A 17,049-nucleotide genomic window follows, 5' to 3' on the forward strand; every position below is an offset into this window, starting at 1 on the left:
ATTTCTCATGCCTTTCTGAGTTCATTTGGTTAACGGGATGATATAAAGTAAATTACAATTGTATCCCACGACTCAATAGGTTGTTTTAATACTATTAAGGCTCTAAGATGTTTATTTGTTGTATCAACCAACGCCTTCAAAGAACTAACCGCTTCACTTTGAATGTGTGGTTGATTGAACAAATGTTGTAAGTGTACTTGTAGAATAAGACGCTCATTATCATAACGGTTTGTCACCAAAGATTTGGTGATCTGAATTATAAGTATTTTAAAATGTATAAAAAATTTACAATTTTAAAATACTCATAACTCGCGTTAAAATTAAAATATAATAAAAAACCTATGAGGTTGACTAGATAATAATCTTACCTTTAGATTTTATAAAAGGTCAATTCGCACTAATATTTAAACAAAAGGAGCTACACGTGTTCTGCTGAGCGTAAAATTTGCTATGTTACGCACTTGTAAAACAAAGACAACACATGCAGGTATCACGTCCTCTTAAGATAGACATTGATTTGTAATATAACAATCATGATTATCCTTTATCAACTGACTAAATAGTAAATTTTATCTTTTATTGTTATACTAATCGTATCGCGTATACAATTTAAGACAAAATATATTATACCACACTCGTCTGTCGTCTGTCGATGTTTATCTACTTTCACAAAAACGTACCTACGGTAAATTTTATTAAGTTTTATTTCTGTGCTCGTTTCTGTTTCGTTTTTTTGTTTTTTAATAATCAAATGAAGAGAGGAGCCCTTGACAATTTTTTTAAACCAAAAACAACCATTTACTAGTGCGCTTTTAAATCATCATGAAAGTACATCAATAATTGATGCATCAAATATTGTGAGTACTAGTATTATTGACATTGGAACTGTTTCAAATCAATTATTTCAAAATAAATCTTCGACCTCCAATAAAAATATTTTTAAAAGTAATGTTTTAAATTCAATATTTATTCTGGCGTCTTTTGTAAATACTATGTTTTGTTTAGTAAAGATTATGTTAACAAAGGTTCTAATCAAATATTGGATCTCTAGTAAGCAAACCATTCATAAAATGGAAAGATTCAATCGAAAAATTTACATCACATTCAAATACTGATTATCATCGATTTTGTACCTTAACTAATATTTATACCTACATTTTTTTTATAATATATATGGCATTCTGTAGGTCATTATGAATTTAATTTTTGATTAATTAATAAGAATGGTTAAAATTACTTATTATTATTTTTTTTTCGCTTTTATAAATTATAAATGTCCAGATTTAATAAATCAGTTTTATTTTGAAGGTAGAAAAATTCTGTGTATTTGTAATACTAAAATAACAATAAGAAAAGTATTCCAAGTAAATTGAATAGTGATATATTATGCAAAAGTAGTATGAACAAGGTCTTATGCTGTTGTACTTATAACTGCCCGTTTCTTTGCAAATGCAATGAATACTTGTTCAAGGGTTGTGTCACTAACAGTAAAGTCTTCAATTACAGTATAATTTTCTTTAATTGCTTTCATCTTACCAAATATCTCGGACAATAGTATATTTGGATTAGTTATATGATAATGCAATAAACCCTGCAACATAAATAACATTTTAATATCAATACATTTATACATGTACACTCTGACACGTATTTAGAGAAGGGGCAAGTATACCTTGTTACTTTTGGTGACAAATAGTTTGGTCCATTTTTGGGGAGGTCAATTTTTAATGACATATTATTGTGTATTAATTGTATCAAAAAATAAATATATTCATATTATATTTTAAATATAATTATGCCCTATTAAGAGCAATTATTATAGTTCAACAATGTACATTTGTTTCATAAATTATAGTCGGAAAATAATATTAATAATTACAAAATATATTTAAGGTAAACTATGGACCAACAAAGGTGTTTTACATTGGCGTTATTGACAATTGAATCAGTTTTTTATGAAATTTTTGCTTTTTTCAGTTTATATGTACCTATTTCATTTTTATAATATATAAACATTATTAATACAGTGTGAACAATATAATTAGTAATGAGTCTAAGTCCTTACAAAATTTGATTGCAATAAATTGTAAATAATATTAATTTTTCGCATAGGCCGTTTTCTCATAAGGTACTGTAATTAAAGTAGTGTAATGCATAGTTTGGACCGCTGATTTGGTAATTAGTTAACCTTAAGTACCTACTTAAATAAAATAAAACCATAATAGCTCAATCTCACCTTATGTTCATCTTTTAAGCTAATGTCTGAAGTAAACTGACTTTCTATATCAGATTTTAGTTCAGTAACATTGAAATTGTCAGTATTACGTAGTTTTACCATTATTGTAAATCCTTGTCCATAACGATTTTTCAAATATTGTATATTACCAATACATTTCAATACACCATCCACCATTATTGTCAAACGGTTGCAAAGTGCTTCACATTCGTCCATACTAATTATGTAAATCAAAGAATTATATCTCAGTATGGATATTGTTTACACAATGTTTTTACCTATGCGATGTAAGTACAACGGCTTGTCCACCTCTTCGACTAGCAGCTAATAATTGCCATAAATTACGTCTTGCCACGGGATCTACTCCACTAGTGGGTTCATCCAAAAACACAACAGGAGGATCTCCAATTAATGCGATTGCAGTGTTTAATTTTCTCTTATTTCCACCACTATATGTCCCACAGAGTCGATCTTTATGTTCTTCAAGTCCTATAACAATTATAATTATAATACAAATTCTGACAAGAACATTATTACCTATTCAAATTTTCAAATTTTCAAAAAAAAAAAAACAATTTAATGATTTGGCTGTAATAGCTGTTTCCTAAAAGGTTCTTTCCTAATAAATTTACATACCTAAAAGTCTAATCCATTTATCAACATGCTCTTTGGTGTCTGTCGGCGATATTCCTCTCAAAATTGCCATTAGTTTTAAAGTTTCTTTTCCAGTAAGTTCATCATTTATCGCATCGAATTGAGGACAATAACCAATCAAAGAAACATACTATACAGCATTATTAATTAATTCATATAAACATTTTTACTCCTACTATTGTTTTCTATTTTTTTTTTTATTAACCTGATTCATATCAGAGCTGAGTTCGTACAACTTATCAGTATCAATAAGAATAGAAGCGTCACCTTTTGAAGGAAATGTATCACCAGTTAAAATTCGGAATGTAGTTGTTTTACCTGCACCGTTCACACCGAGTAATCCAAAACATTCTCCAGGGTAAACGACAAAACTTATACCCCTAACACCAGTGAATTTAAAACTAAACTTTTTAACTAAGTCATCGACCACCAATAATGGTAATAAATCACTATCTAGAATGTAAACATACATTTTAGTCAAATTTACTAGTGATTCGTTTACAAAAATGTTTCATTACTTGAATGAGTTTTAGCTGTAACTACTTTGTCTCTTTCTCTTTCAACATCTGGATCTTCGTTAATATCTCTATAACTAACACCAGTGCCATAGATTTTGTTAAAAACAAACTGATATAACCAATCAAATATTTTGTAATCAAACAATAATATAATGGATATGTAGATTATGCTACTAAATAATAAAAATAAAGTTTCTTGTAGTATTCCATTAGGATCTTCATCAGATTTGAAAACAAAATAACTTTTACGTTCGGAACCAATAGCTAAAATGTTAAAGTATAGTATAAAAACTAATGACAGTTGACATAAACCAAAAAAATACAAATAAAAACTAACCTCCACACTTTTCAATTATTTTAGATGATTTACATACTGTACACATATGATTTTCCCATGTTATGTGTAGAAATCCTGATATACACAATGAATATGAAAAATGTGGAATAATCAAAATTATTAACCTTATTATATTTAAAGTGTTAAAGAAATCAATTTTATTTTTATCTCTTATGAAGTCTTTCAATATGATTAAGAAAATACATGTAAACAATCCTGTAAATAGATTAATCTCAACATTATTAATAATGTAATGGCTAATGACTATTACTCATAAAAATATATATAACAATTACCCAATATAAAATTAAATGCAATGTACAATAACATGGAGCTGATTAGTGTCTTTTTTAAATAGCTGTATACATATGCATAGAATATTGCACTCCATCCATAAATAAGTATTAATGTGAATAGAGCACCTATAAAAATCATATTTAATTCACACATTTATTAACCTTGATTGAAAATGTATAGTATAGTAGATTTACTTACCAACTTCATTTAAACCAGTAAATATGTTGTTTTCGTCCGATAAATACATAACGGTCAATGTTAATAAAACCACAATTATGTAACAAAAATAGTCCCAAATAAAACAAGTACCCCAATACATGATTGGCGAAAGTTTAGTCATCATTTGTAAGTGTTTGATTCCACTTACTCTTTCATTTAATGGTAATGCTATAAAATATCCTACTAAATACAGTAAACCAGGCGTGAAAGTAGTGATCCAAAGAAACACTAATGTAATAGCTAATGATTCATTACATTCATTCTAAAAAAAAAAATATTATATCTTCATTGTATATTTAATTATGATAAATACCATACAGTACTATCCATTTTAATTGGTTCATTAACAGTTGAAATATATGATTCATAATTTCCGGACAGCTTTTTTAATAGAGCATTAGAATAGAGATTTATTGCAATTGCTGGAGTATGAATAGCGATATTATTGTATAATAGAGTTGATTTTGTTCTGTTAAAGTCACCAGCAATCATAATATTTGTTCTGTAATTTAATACGTCTTCTTTGCACATTTTTAATAGTTCTATAAAACAATATTTCACTATTAAATGTATTTTTAATTTGACATAAAATTATGAATACATAATTCAAATTTGTTGGCTGATTTGTGTGTCTTTTAAGTTTTATTGACAATTATAAAACATTACAGATTCCGAGTTACAATATATTATAACTTATAAGCTAATTGTTTTTTTACCAAATAAGTGGTATAACTTTTGTTGATGTAAAATATATTTAGCTATTACAAAAGAAAGAAGATTGTTTATTGCATTCAAAATGTTCTATTAAATATATTCTGTTTACTTTTTATTTTAATTTTTTTTACACCTTTTTTTACTTTTGTTTAACTTTTATTTTATTTAACTTCTTATTTTTATACTGCACAGTTTTGTATTCACAATTTAAAATGTGACTAGTTATATAATATTAATATTCATTATTAATATTCATTTCAATACATTAATATTTAAGTAATATAATTTTAATATTTATTCTATAGATTTAAACCTTAAATAGAACAAAAAATCAGCATATTATGATAGTGGACAAATCAATTGAGACCTTGCATAGGTACCTAATATATTATTAAATTATTTGAAACAATATCTAATAATCATAGTTTAAATAAAATTTAAATTGTGATAATATAGGTGGACCTAAAAAAATTATAATATTTTTATTATATATTCAATTTACATTATGATGTCAAAACAGTAATTAAAGATGCCTAGACATATTTTTATTTATATGCCCAATGTACTTGACGCTTCATACAACATACAAAAATGTAGAGACCTATTGGGGAGACAGATTAACACTAGAAGCGCTGACATACTGATGGTTAGGCGGTTTCCCCACTAGGTGGTGGGTACGTTTCTATTATTATTATTATTGTATGTATTCACCCCCCCCCCCACCACCACCAACATTTCATGTACTTTTAGCCTTAAGTGAAGTGTATTTTAATGTGTTTGATAATATCAGTAGAAACCGGGGTATACAGTTAGCTATACCAACGTATAAAGTTTCAATAACAAAATTAATCTATTAGAAAAAATAAAATAATTAATATAAAATGATATCTTAATAACCCAAATCTATAATTTGAAATTGTTTCCACCAGTGCACATTTTATATATCTGTTTTCCCAATATTAAAATGTAAGCCCAGCTTTAAAGTTAAATCTGTAATATCATATACATAGGTCATAGGTAGTAAGACAGTAGAACCATTTTAACTTATTATTCATGATTGTATAATATATACCATGCAGAGTAGATTTATTAGTCCATCTTGTCTTCATGATGTATATATTATATTGATAACAATCATAACATTGATTTGTCATAAGAAAACTACCTACTGGCTACTTGTATACTAGTATAAGGTCACAGAGTTTTTTTTTTCGTAGAGACTCTTTATATATAAAGTAAATATAAATATATAACATATATTAATAATATAGATCAGATTTAGTATGTAAAAAATTGTTTAACAAAGTTATTAGAGATACCAGTTAATTTTTTGAGTTGTTAATATTTTGATGCTACTACAACTATTTTTGATTAGGTACCTAGTAGTTTCTAAATACCTATCCAGTATTTTTTTTAGAACACTTATTAATATCACATTTCAAATGTTTAAAAACCTACAAGTCAGCTCTGAAAAAAACTATCATAAAATATTAATTTTAACTATAACTATAACTCATGCTGCCATTTTATTGTAAATGTCTTATTTTATAAATACAATATGATGGGTGATGAAAATTGTTTAAGAAAAAAATTCCACTTATATAGTTACTAAGTTCTACTTAATTTATTTTATTATAAATTGAGATACATTTACCTAGTATATAAGTAATGGTTATATTAATCTTACCATTAATTATATTCTTTTCTGATGATATTTCATTGACAGTAGCTTTATTTATTTTAGAAATTTCTACAAATGTTGGTTCCAAATTTTCAGGGGAGTTATCTTCAGCACGGTAATATACACTGCTATCCTTGTAGGTACTTAATGCCATTTTTAAACCTTTCGATGCAACTGATGTATAGATTAAACCATTAGTTGATATCATAGCTAACAAGCCCAACAGAATCGGTCCAATACCCTTGAAATAATGAGAATAAAATTAGTTATTAAATGCCATTTATTTGTCACCCTGCTAGCACACCATACTATAATATTTAGAACACAACAAACACCCGATATTGTAAGTAAGGAACTTAATGGACATTTGTTTGTGTACTTATAATAGGTATAATATTATTATGAAATATTAGTTATTTACTGTGCATCAATTAATTGTTGACAATAATGAATGTGTATCTTAATTATATTTTTTTCAGTCATTTTCATTCTACAAAAAATGTATTTAACTACATCTTCAAGGTAGCTTAAGTTAAAAAGTTGGATGTAGTTGGTATTTTAGAAAGTTAAAAATAAAAATTGTCTATACTTACTTTCATTATAATTAGAAGAAAACGGGAATAATATATTGTAATAGTGTTTGATAAAAGAAAATTTGTTATTACATTTTTATTGCAATTAAAAAAAAACCCCCATATGTAAGTATTAGAACTTTTAATTTGTGAGAACTTCTTTGAAAATATATAAATTGGCATTTTATGGACAAGGTATAACCATTTTATTGAGATCTTTATAGTTTATTTATATTAATATGTTGATACAATTTTTATATTAGGACATACAAATTAAAAATGTAGTTCAATATCTCTCTTAAGATATTTTCGCAATATTTATTTTATGCAATTTCTCAATAACATAAAAATATTAAAATACATAGAAATAACATTTTTTACAAAGACTTTTTGAATTCACATTTTTACCATATGAAATATTTAAATTAAAAATAGGTAAATAAGTAGTAAGTACCTAAAATTTTTAGCCGTTTTATTATTTTTATTCAAAAAATATTATTGTAGGGACTTGGAATTATTTAGTATAATGTTATTTACTCTACACAAGAATATTATCAAAATATTTAGATTAATTGTAAGCTATTTATACCATGGACATATTCATATTGTTCTATGGTATGTCAGAATAGTCTTATAAGTTAATTACAGCCATAATTATTATATTTAATTTGATTTGATTTTAGAAAAATGAGTGCCTACTATAAACTATAATATTAATTAAACAACAATAATGTATAAAAAAAAATATCCTTAAAAACATAGTGTGACAATCATTTTCATTGTTTACAATGACTTAAAATTTAATTCAAATTTAACATATTCACTACAGTGATCTATTCAATGGCAACGTAATCTCAAAACCTACTACCTATATTACACTGAGCCACTATACTGATTTTTACTTTCAATTTAAAACTGTGATAAAAAATATCAAATGGTTGCCTTTTGAATGGTGGTAGCGAGTAAATGACAAACCTGTACCAATAGAGAATACAATTATAACTTACAAAAAATAATGATGGAATCCATCTCCTATACGTATAAATTGCTTTTTTTTCCAACAATACTTTGAACTGATTTTTCATTAAATTTACTCCACTTGCATATTGTGGCATAAAAACTAAAAAATGATTAATCAATGGTCAGCATTAATTAATAACTAAAACGTTATAATAATGTAATAAAATATTAAAGAATTATTATTTCAGATTGTATTTTTATTTATAAAGTTTATAAAATTGCTTTTTAAGGTGATGTTGTTGTGGACAAATTTAAATGTTTCGATAAAATAAAAAATATAAATTATAAATAAAAAATAATATAACAGTGTTTTGTTGTTTTCAACTATCATTCTTGTATATTTTCATGGGCTGTACTGGAATTTTATTGCTTAACATAAATACAATTTTTGTATTTCATTAATTATTATTTTTCCCATTTAAATTTACCTTATAGCTTTAAACATTATAAAAATCTCTAAATTATAAGGCTTAATAGATAATGAAGAAAATACATTAAAAAAATTACATTACTCAGTACCAAAAAGCCTAACCTATGTGTATACCAGCAAGGTTCTTAAATGTAAATATATTACTTGTAGTTGATTAACAAGCTATTGTTTGTTTTTAAATTTTTGAAACTCACTAAGTGACAAACCTAGCAATATAATATCAAATATTACACAATATACTTAAAATGTAAGACTAATATAAAAGTTTCATGTTTGGATAAACCCCTAATTTAAAAATATTCAAATAAGAATCAAAAACTAAGCCATGAAGGAGTATCATACAGGCATTGTCTGTGTATTAAAGTGTAGTAGATGGTAGTAAATATCAAAGTATACACCCAATATTTTATTTTAAACTATGAATACAATATAATTATCATATAAATATTCAAATTAATAGTTTATTCATTTATAATGCAACATTTATTTACTGTTTTAAATTTAAGCCATATAAAGAATGTCATTTAGGGGAAGCTTTAATTTGTTTACCTACAGTATATTTAATTTTGTTTCAGAATTTCATAGAAATACGGAATTTAAAATTATATTTACTTTGTGTGACATCATTATTAGATGGTTCTTTAGGTTCATCTCCATCATATCCAGTTGTAACTGAACTAAAAATTAGAAGACTTAAATGTGTTAAAAAATCTCATGTGGTACGTATATACAAGACCCACGATAAATGTACACAAAGCTATATTATATTATATGAGTATAATAAAATTAGGAATTTACACAATAATTTAAATTATTTATTTCAGGTAAATTAAAATTAATACACTTCAAATTATAGTGAAAAATTACCAACATTTTTTAAACAATAACATTTGAACTGTAAGATATAATAGGCAATACATATTAAATAACACATAATTGTTTCACAAAAACAACCAACCATCAGTTAAACACAATAATGAAATATAGGGCAAATGACAGAATATTAAAAGCTTGGTGAAATTCAAACCGTACATCACCAAATCATTAATTCAATGAAAAGTTATTTTTATTGTCTACCCTCTATTAAAGTTTAAATATTTAAAAAAATATAAATTAGTATAAAGTTTCATGAGATTATAAATTAAAAAATTACTTTAAATAAATGTCGCCCGTAGTTGGATTAGTGATTTTAACACTTTTTAAGTTGAAATTTTGTTTTTGAAATTCAATGGCAGAAAATAGGGCACCAAATTGATTCTTTTTCCCAGTTGGTAGACTAAATATAATTTGTGCTTCTGTGTCAGCCATCAAAATAAATTCAGGCACATACTGTTGTACAAGATTGGTCACTTCATAAACATTACAATCAACTTCTTTGGTTATAACCAACTGGTAACTACCAGTATCTACTGGTGTGTTTATTAATGATGTATTATCTTCATTATCTGGTATAATTTGTTCAGATCTATAGTAAATAAACATTTTTTTTTCTAAGTAACAAGTCAAAAAGTATAATTTCTTATTCCCGTCACACAAACTATATTAAAGTATGGTCAGTATAAAATCTTTTTATTTAATAGATAATTAAATAAATTTTATACGTATATAAGTTTTGTACCAATAATTATCAATGATCTTTGAGTTAATTTTCAATTGATGCTTTATTAAGATCAGCAAAAACTCAATTAAAAATGAAATATTTAAGATTGAATATTAATGCTCTCAAAAATATAAACTAGAAAAAAAATGTTCAAATATTCACTAAAAATCGAGTAAACCGATATAATACATATAATATGTGGATGTAGGCTGAATGTCCAGGAGGCAGTGACCAATAATGATATAGACAGGGTTTAAGTTAAACTTCTTGCTAGTTTTAAGAAAAAATATTTTATCTATTGGATGATGCCAATTAATTGAAGGAAATGTCAAATGATAAATATAACTAAATGAGTGACAATTTAATACATAGTTTATTAAATCATGTATATGTTGTTCATTGAATTTATGGTAGTATTAATATTATTACATTAACCTTACAAAAGTAACATTTACAAATGGTCTTATAATTAAGAGGATACTACACCTGCACGTGCTGTCTCCATCTTACAAACTTACAACATGCTAAATTTTATGTTCACAATAATATATTTTCTAAATACTAAAATTAGAGTGAATTGACCTGTTATGTACTTTAAGGGTAAAATTATTATCTAGGCATCTCGGAGTCTTTTATTGATACTTTTATTAAGAGGCATTTTTTGTACATTTCAAAATGAAAATAACTTAGGTACGTACACATAATACTATCAATAAAATCTTCCAAGAAGCCCTGAATAATTATAATAATCTTATGTTTAAATTTTGTCATAGGTAATTTAATCTAATATTTGAAATAAAACAGAGTAAAATGGATTATTGTTAATATACAATTTGGTATGGTGAACGTTTTTAAGACAGAGACAACACATGTCTGTATGGCTTCCTCATAAAAAGATTACTTTATAAAAACTTCTTCCATTGTTGTACAAGATATGCCCATTCCTTTTATATAGAATGTATCTCTATTAATTTCTAATGTTTCAAATAGATCTGGAAAGTTATCAGTGGTTTCATTAGGCAAATTAATGATAACTTGAGCAGTCGATGAGCTTTGAACTTCTGCTTCTGGTATAATGTTTTTAATTGCTTCTATAATTTTAGACTCATCACATTGTTCTTCTTTTACAATTGTCAAATTATAACCAGTTCCTGTTCATTTTTATGAAATGTATGATTATTTTGTAATGTTCCTATTGATTAATTTCATTCCTACCATAAGCTTTTTTTAAAAATAATGTAGAGCCATAACATTTTACTTGTCCATGGTCCATGATAGCAATCCTGTCACCAAGGACATCAGCTTCTTCCATAAAATGTGTTGTTAGCAAAATAGTTCTTAGTCCTCTAAAAGACTAATAAAGTTTTAAATGTATTATATCGAGTTCAATATGTATCAGAGAGAGATATTATTAAAATAAATTTCAAATAAAAATATTATTTATTTACTAATATAATAAATTGTTTTGACCAAGTTCAGAAATCTTAAAAATATTGTTAATAATATATGCATAAGTACCAAATTATACCATGAACAAAGTCAATTCAAATAAAAAGATAAAATGAAAATAGATAATTATGTTTGGGGCAGATGACTTGAAGCTCTAAACAAATGACCTAATATGAACTTAGAATAACACAAATTTTTTGAATTTTTACCAAATTGATATGTTATTGCTAGTACTGTAAATTTAATGAATTTGCATGTTTTTTTTTTTTTTGCTACACTGTAAAATAAAATGAATTCATCCAAAATATGTTTTGACTCATTTTGTTATAGTTCAAATACAAAATCTTATTTTTTGCATATTTCATGGGTTCGAGCATATAAATTCATGTTTTAATGATTTTTTTGTGTAAATACTTTTTTTTGTGAATCATTAATAAAAAAATGTCTTATCCTACAAATTTACTACAGTTACACCCTCTCACAGTTACATTTTCTGCTGCAAATTAAGATAAATTAAACATATTATACACACTTAAATCTAATAAATACAATTTAAAGAATTAAAGATAAACCAATTATCATACTATAAGCAAATCCCACATTTCTCTTCGGGATTCAGGATCCATTCCAGATGTTGGTTCGTCTAATATTAGTATCTGAAAATCAAATAATGATAGTTATTTCTAATAAATTATGAATTTAAAATATTACATGGTATTAACATTAATATCTTACGCTAGGATTTCCAACTAAAGCAATTGCAAGAGATACCTTTCGTTTCATTCCTCCAGAAAGATTACTCACTAGAACATCTTTCTTGTGCAATATATTTAAAAGTCGAAGCAATTGTAAACCCTTTAATTTTGCGTTTTTCAATAACAAACCTTTCAGCTAAATTAAATTACAGAAGGGTTATAATTTTCTTAAGATATTATAAATTTAACATTTAAAACATACCATTCCAAAAAATATTAAATGATCCAGAGTAGTTAAATAAGAGAAAAGTAAATTATGTTGAGGGCATAAGCCAAGATCTCGTCTAAAATCATCAATGTTACTAAATATATCATTCCCATTAACAATTACAGTACCGTATGTTGGGGAAAATAACCCTTTCATAAATAAATTAAATTAGTGTAGCTGTATAATAATAATTATTATAAAATATAAAATCAAACTACCTGTTATTATTGACATTGTGGTTGTTTTTCCAGCACCATTGTGACCCAAAAGAACAGTAATTTCACCTTTATATAGATCCAAATTTACTCCATTAACTGCATGGAAATTTCCAAAATGTTTATGTAAGTTTTGTACACTAATTCCAACTTCATAATTGTTTGGAGGTTTTTCAAAGAGCCTACTGTTGCTTTTACTGATGGGAGCCATTACAATAACTTCGGTCTTATTTTTTGGCCATATACTCATACACAAGAAATTAAATGGCTTTGCAACACCAAATTTTCCAGGCATGACTGAGTCAATGTACCAAGCAAAAAATCCATATAAGAGACAATCAACAACAAAAATCAGTAAAATTAAGGCAACCGAAAAATTGTTACTGCCTTTTCCAGTATTAAATAGAGTGGAGATTTGAAGACCTTTTCCTTGAGTTTCAAGTGACAATATAGCTGTATAAGCTGTTGATACTGCATAATTTGGAAGTAATGTGAATAGCGTTTGAATTAGAATGCTTGAAGAATGTATTGCTAAATTGTTGGGTAATATATAAGAGAAACACCATACACTACTACCAACAATTAAAGCAATTAATGGCTGATTAAACAAACTACTAATTGCAAAACAAAAAAATACTCCAGCAATCATATACATCATTAAAAAAATCCAAAAGAGTAATGGATTTGTATAATTTAATAGCTTTGTTTGGCCAAAACAACAAATATATGTGATAACTGTGATTGATATCGCATATATAAAAAAATTGTGTAATATCCATCCTGTCCATATCATCCATGGTTTAAGACCCATAATTTTCATTAATTCTTTTATGCCCGAGTCTTTTTCTTCAACGACTCTTTTAATTGTATTGGCACACATTAACAAAAAACTTAAAACAGTAAATAACGGAAAAAACTCTCCAAATGAAGTTTTAGATGTTGAACCTTCTGAGTAACTTGCATAAGGATATGATTGAATTTCTAAATTATAGTCATTTATATTCAGACCACTCTTATTGTGGGCACTTAACAAAATAAAAGCTTTGTCTAAGGTTAATTGTAGTGCTAAAAATCCCATATATAGGTATTTTTCACCATAATTCATAGGTCCAGGTATTTCATTTAGTGGAAACAATTGATCTGTTTCCCACAATTCATCTGTGCTACTTATCTTGTATTTTAAAACCTTAGATTTTATAATTTCTTCAAAAAAAATTCCAAATCCACTATGACTTGACTTTCTTTGACTGCTATTAAATTTGCTTTTAAATTTGTTTATCATTTCATCTTCATTAATAGCTGTTTCAATGTTTTGGGGCAAAATATTCAATTTTGTTTTTACAGAGTTCATAATTTGTTCGGTTTCAATGGTTTGCGGAGAATATATAAAATGTACCAATGATTGAAAAGTAATAAAATTTCTATACAAAATGTCTTCAGAAATAGGGCTTGGTATACTTTGGCTTATAATTTTAGGTTCAAATGTTTCATCATTTAAATCTAATGAGCTAATATAAATCATAAAATAAAATAACAAACACGGTATTAATATTTCAATGATAGTATTTAACCAATGTGTTTTGCGTAATTGCAAGCTTTTCCAAATAAGTACTTTTAGTTCATGCCACATTTTTATTTATGTTCTGAAAAAAATAAAATATTATACTGCATACTTTATAAATAAAACGAAACGGCTTACTATCATAATATGACATTATTTATTATTCAATATAAGATTTTTGCCATAATACATTAATATTATTCTCTTCAAAAGGATGTCATACTCGCTTATTATCTCAATCTTATTTACACATTACGAACCTAAATTTATTTTCAGCAGATCCTATTTTTTATTGTTACTTGTTAGCTTATACTTAGAGTGAATTGACCAATTATGAAACTTGTTTAAAATTGTAAGAACATTATCTAAAATCCAATTCACAAATTGTTGGAACTGCTAAATCCACCTTTTAGTATGTTATGCTTTCTTAAGACAGAGACAACTCATGTAGGTACATAGACCTCTTATGTGCCATTTATTAAACATTTAAAATTACATCATGTATAAAACATGCTTATATTAATGACTGACAAAAAATAAAAAATTCATTTTTTAATCACAAAATCAAATTTTTCATGTAAAAAAAAAGGTTAAGAACTGCTGAACTCTGAACTATATCCGATTATCAACCAGAAAATACCTACTATCTTTATTTGAAAATTAAGTATTTTTTTGGTATTAAATTAATTATTGTAAAACTAATACATTCACACTCAACATCTATACAATTCTATCTGGAACTGAATTTTTGTATCCAAATTTAAAACTTAAAATTAACAGGTTAAAGAATATTTTTTTTTTTTTTTGAAAATGAGAAAAATTAAAAGATAAAAAAGAAATGCATAGGATATGCCTTTACTAAATGCATGTGAGGCGACTCTGTAATTGCAATTGTGGTAACTGAGGTGAATAAACTATAAATTTAATGGTACTATTAGGTAAATTATGTCATTAAAACCTATTTCTTGAAATTCAATCACAAATGATGATATTGAATCGAGGAAAAATAATCCGGTTTATATTATACCCATAGCAATAATTAAAATAATGAATTTAAAAAAAAAATTCAATAATTATTATTAGTAACTCGATACCAAATAAAAAAATAAAATAAATTATTCATACAAATACAAAATATATAATAAATAATCATTTCTTAGTCTAATTTACTTTTTTGCTGTATAAAATTTGTTTTGAAAAAAAAAATTGTAATTTTACTTAGGCCTTGTTCTTATATTATGACAAATTTATTTTGTAAAAACAATAGACTTTCGGCAATTTTACTTTTACAACTTCCGCAAATATCTGACTGAGTTTATTACCAGCTCTTCAAGATTGTTTTTAGTTTCTTTTTTAAAGTTTTCAATAAATTGTATTTGATTGGTTAGGTGAATGATTTGAACTACCGTCATGGTTTGTTTTCTCTCTATTCCCAACAGATAGTAAGTATAAATACAAATTATAAACTTAGTGATCATACTACATTTATAACGTTTTGTGTTTGCTAACGTAAGTTCATAAATCACGGGTATGACTAACCACCAACTACTATTTTGGGGCTTTTTTCATTTAATTTTTCGATTTTGGTTATTTTGTTCAGCATTAGACAAACAATGTGTAGTGTAATTTATAAAGAAACTAATCAACTAACAAAATGTTGAGCTATACTGAAGTATTAGTACCTCTACTTTATAATTGTATTATAAAAAAGGAACCAAGTAAGTTGTGCTTTGCTGTACATTAGGTGTCTAGAAGGACCATTGACCATTTAATAGATGTAATCAATTTAAATTCAATGAAATAAAATCATTGAAGGTACATTAAAAACGATTCTTAGTGAAGACAATATAATTACTAAGTATACTAGGTATATTATTACTTTGTTGCTTTTAAAATAAATTATTTTACTATTCAATATTAGAAATAATGTAGGTTGAATTAATTCTTACCAAAAACATTGCATTTGAAAATGTCATTGTGTGTAAAAAATATAATGGTATACCTATTTAAAAGTACCCACAAATAATATTTTTAAATTACAACAAAATAACTAAAATTGTTATTCTTTATTGAATTATCAAATGTTAACTAACTTATAAGTTATAAGTTTAAATATCTATCAAAAAAACATTTTTTAGATTACATTTTTTGGTTATAGTCTCAACTACTAATTTGTTTTACATTTTCAATCCTTAGCTATAAAAATGAGCTTTTTACACATTTTTAGCAACAAAATAATTTTCAAATTTTCAATGTATGAACTTTAAATGATTATAAAAAATATCATGGTGATTTATTTATATTTAAAATTTATCAACTGCTATATATAATAATATAAGTACCTGTTAAAATACATTATGTTGATAAGTATTAAGCACTTACCCGATATACTGAATGACTGACAACAATAGAACTCTGGTGTAAATCTATAGGTAAATATGATATTATATTTTATTTAGGTAAATGCCAACGGATGTAACTTTAATTACATCCTGAGGACGCTTTTAAGGTAAGTAATAACTAATAATATTGTTGTCTTACACAACATAATATAATATATATGTATAAAGCACTGAAAAACTA

At 25.6% G+C, this 17,049-nt stretch overlaps 1 pseudogene; it reads right to left on the reverse strand.

Annotated features, from left to right (window-relative positions):
- Positions 1–1,403: 1,403 nt before the first annotated feature.
- Positions 1,404–14,535, reverse strand: LOC111035360 (annotated as a pseudogene).
- Positions 14,536–17,049: the final 2,514 nt, after the last annotated feature.

The sequence above is a fragment of the Myzus persicae genome, unplaced genomic scaffold, assembly GCF_001856785.1.
Source record: "Myzus persicae strain clone G006 unplaced genomic scaffold, MPER_G0061.0, whole genome shotgun sequence".
Taxonomy (NCBI): Eukaryota; Metazoa; Arthropoda; class Insecta; order Hemiptera; family Aphididae; genus Myzus; species Myzus persicae.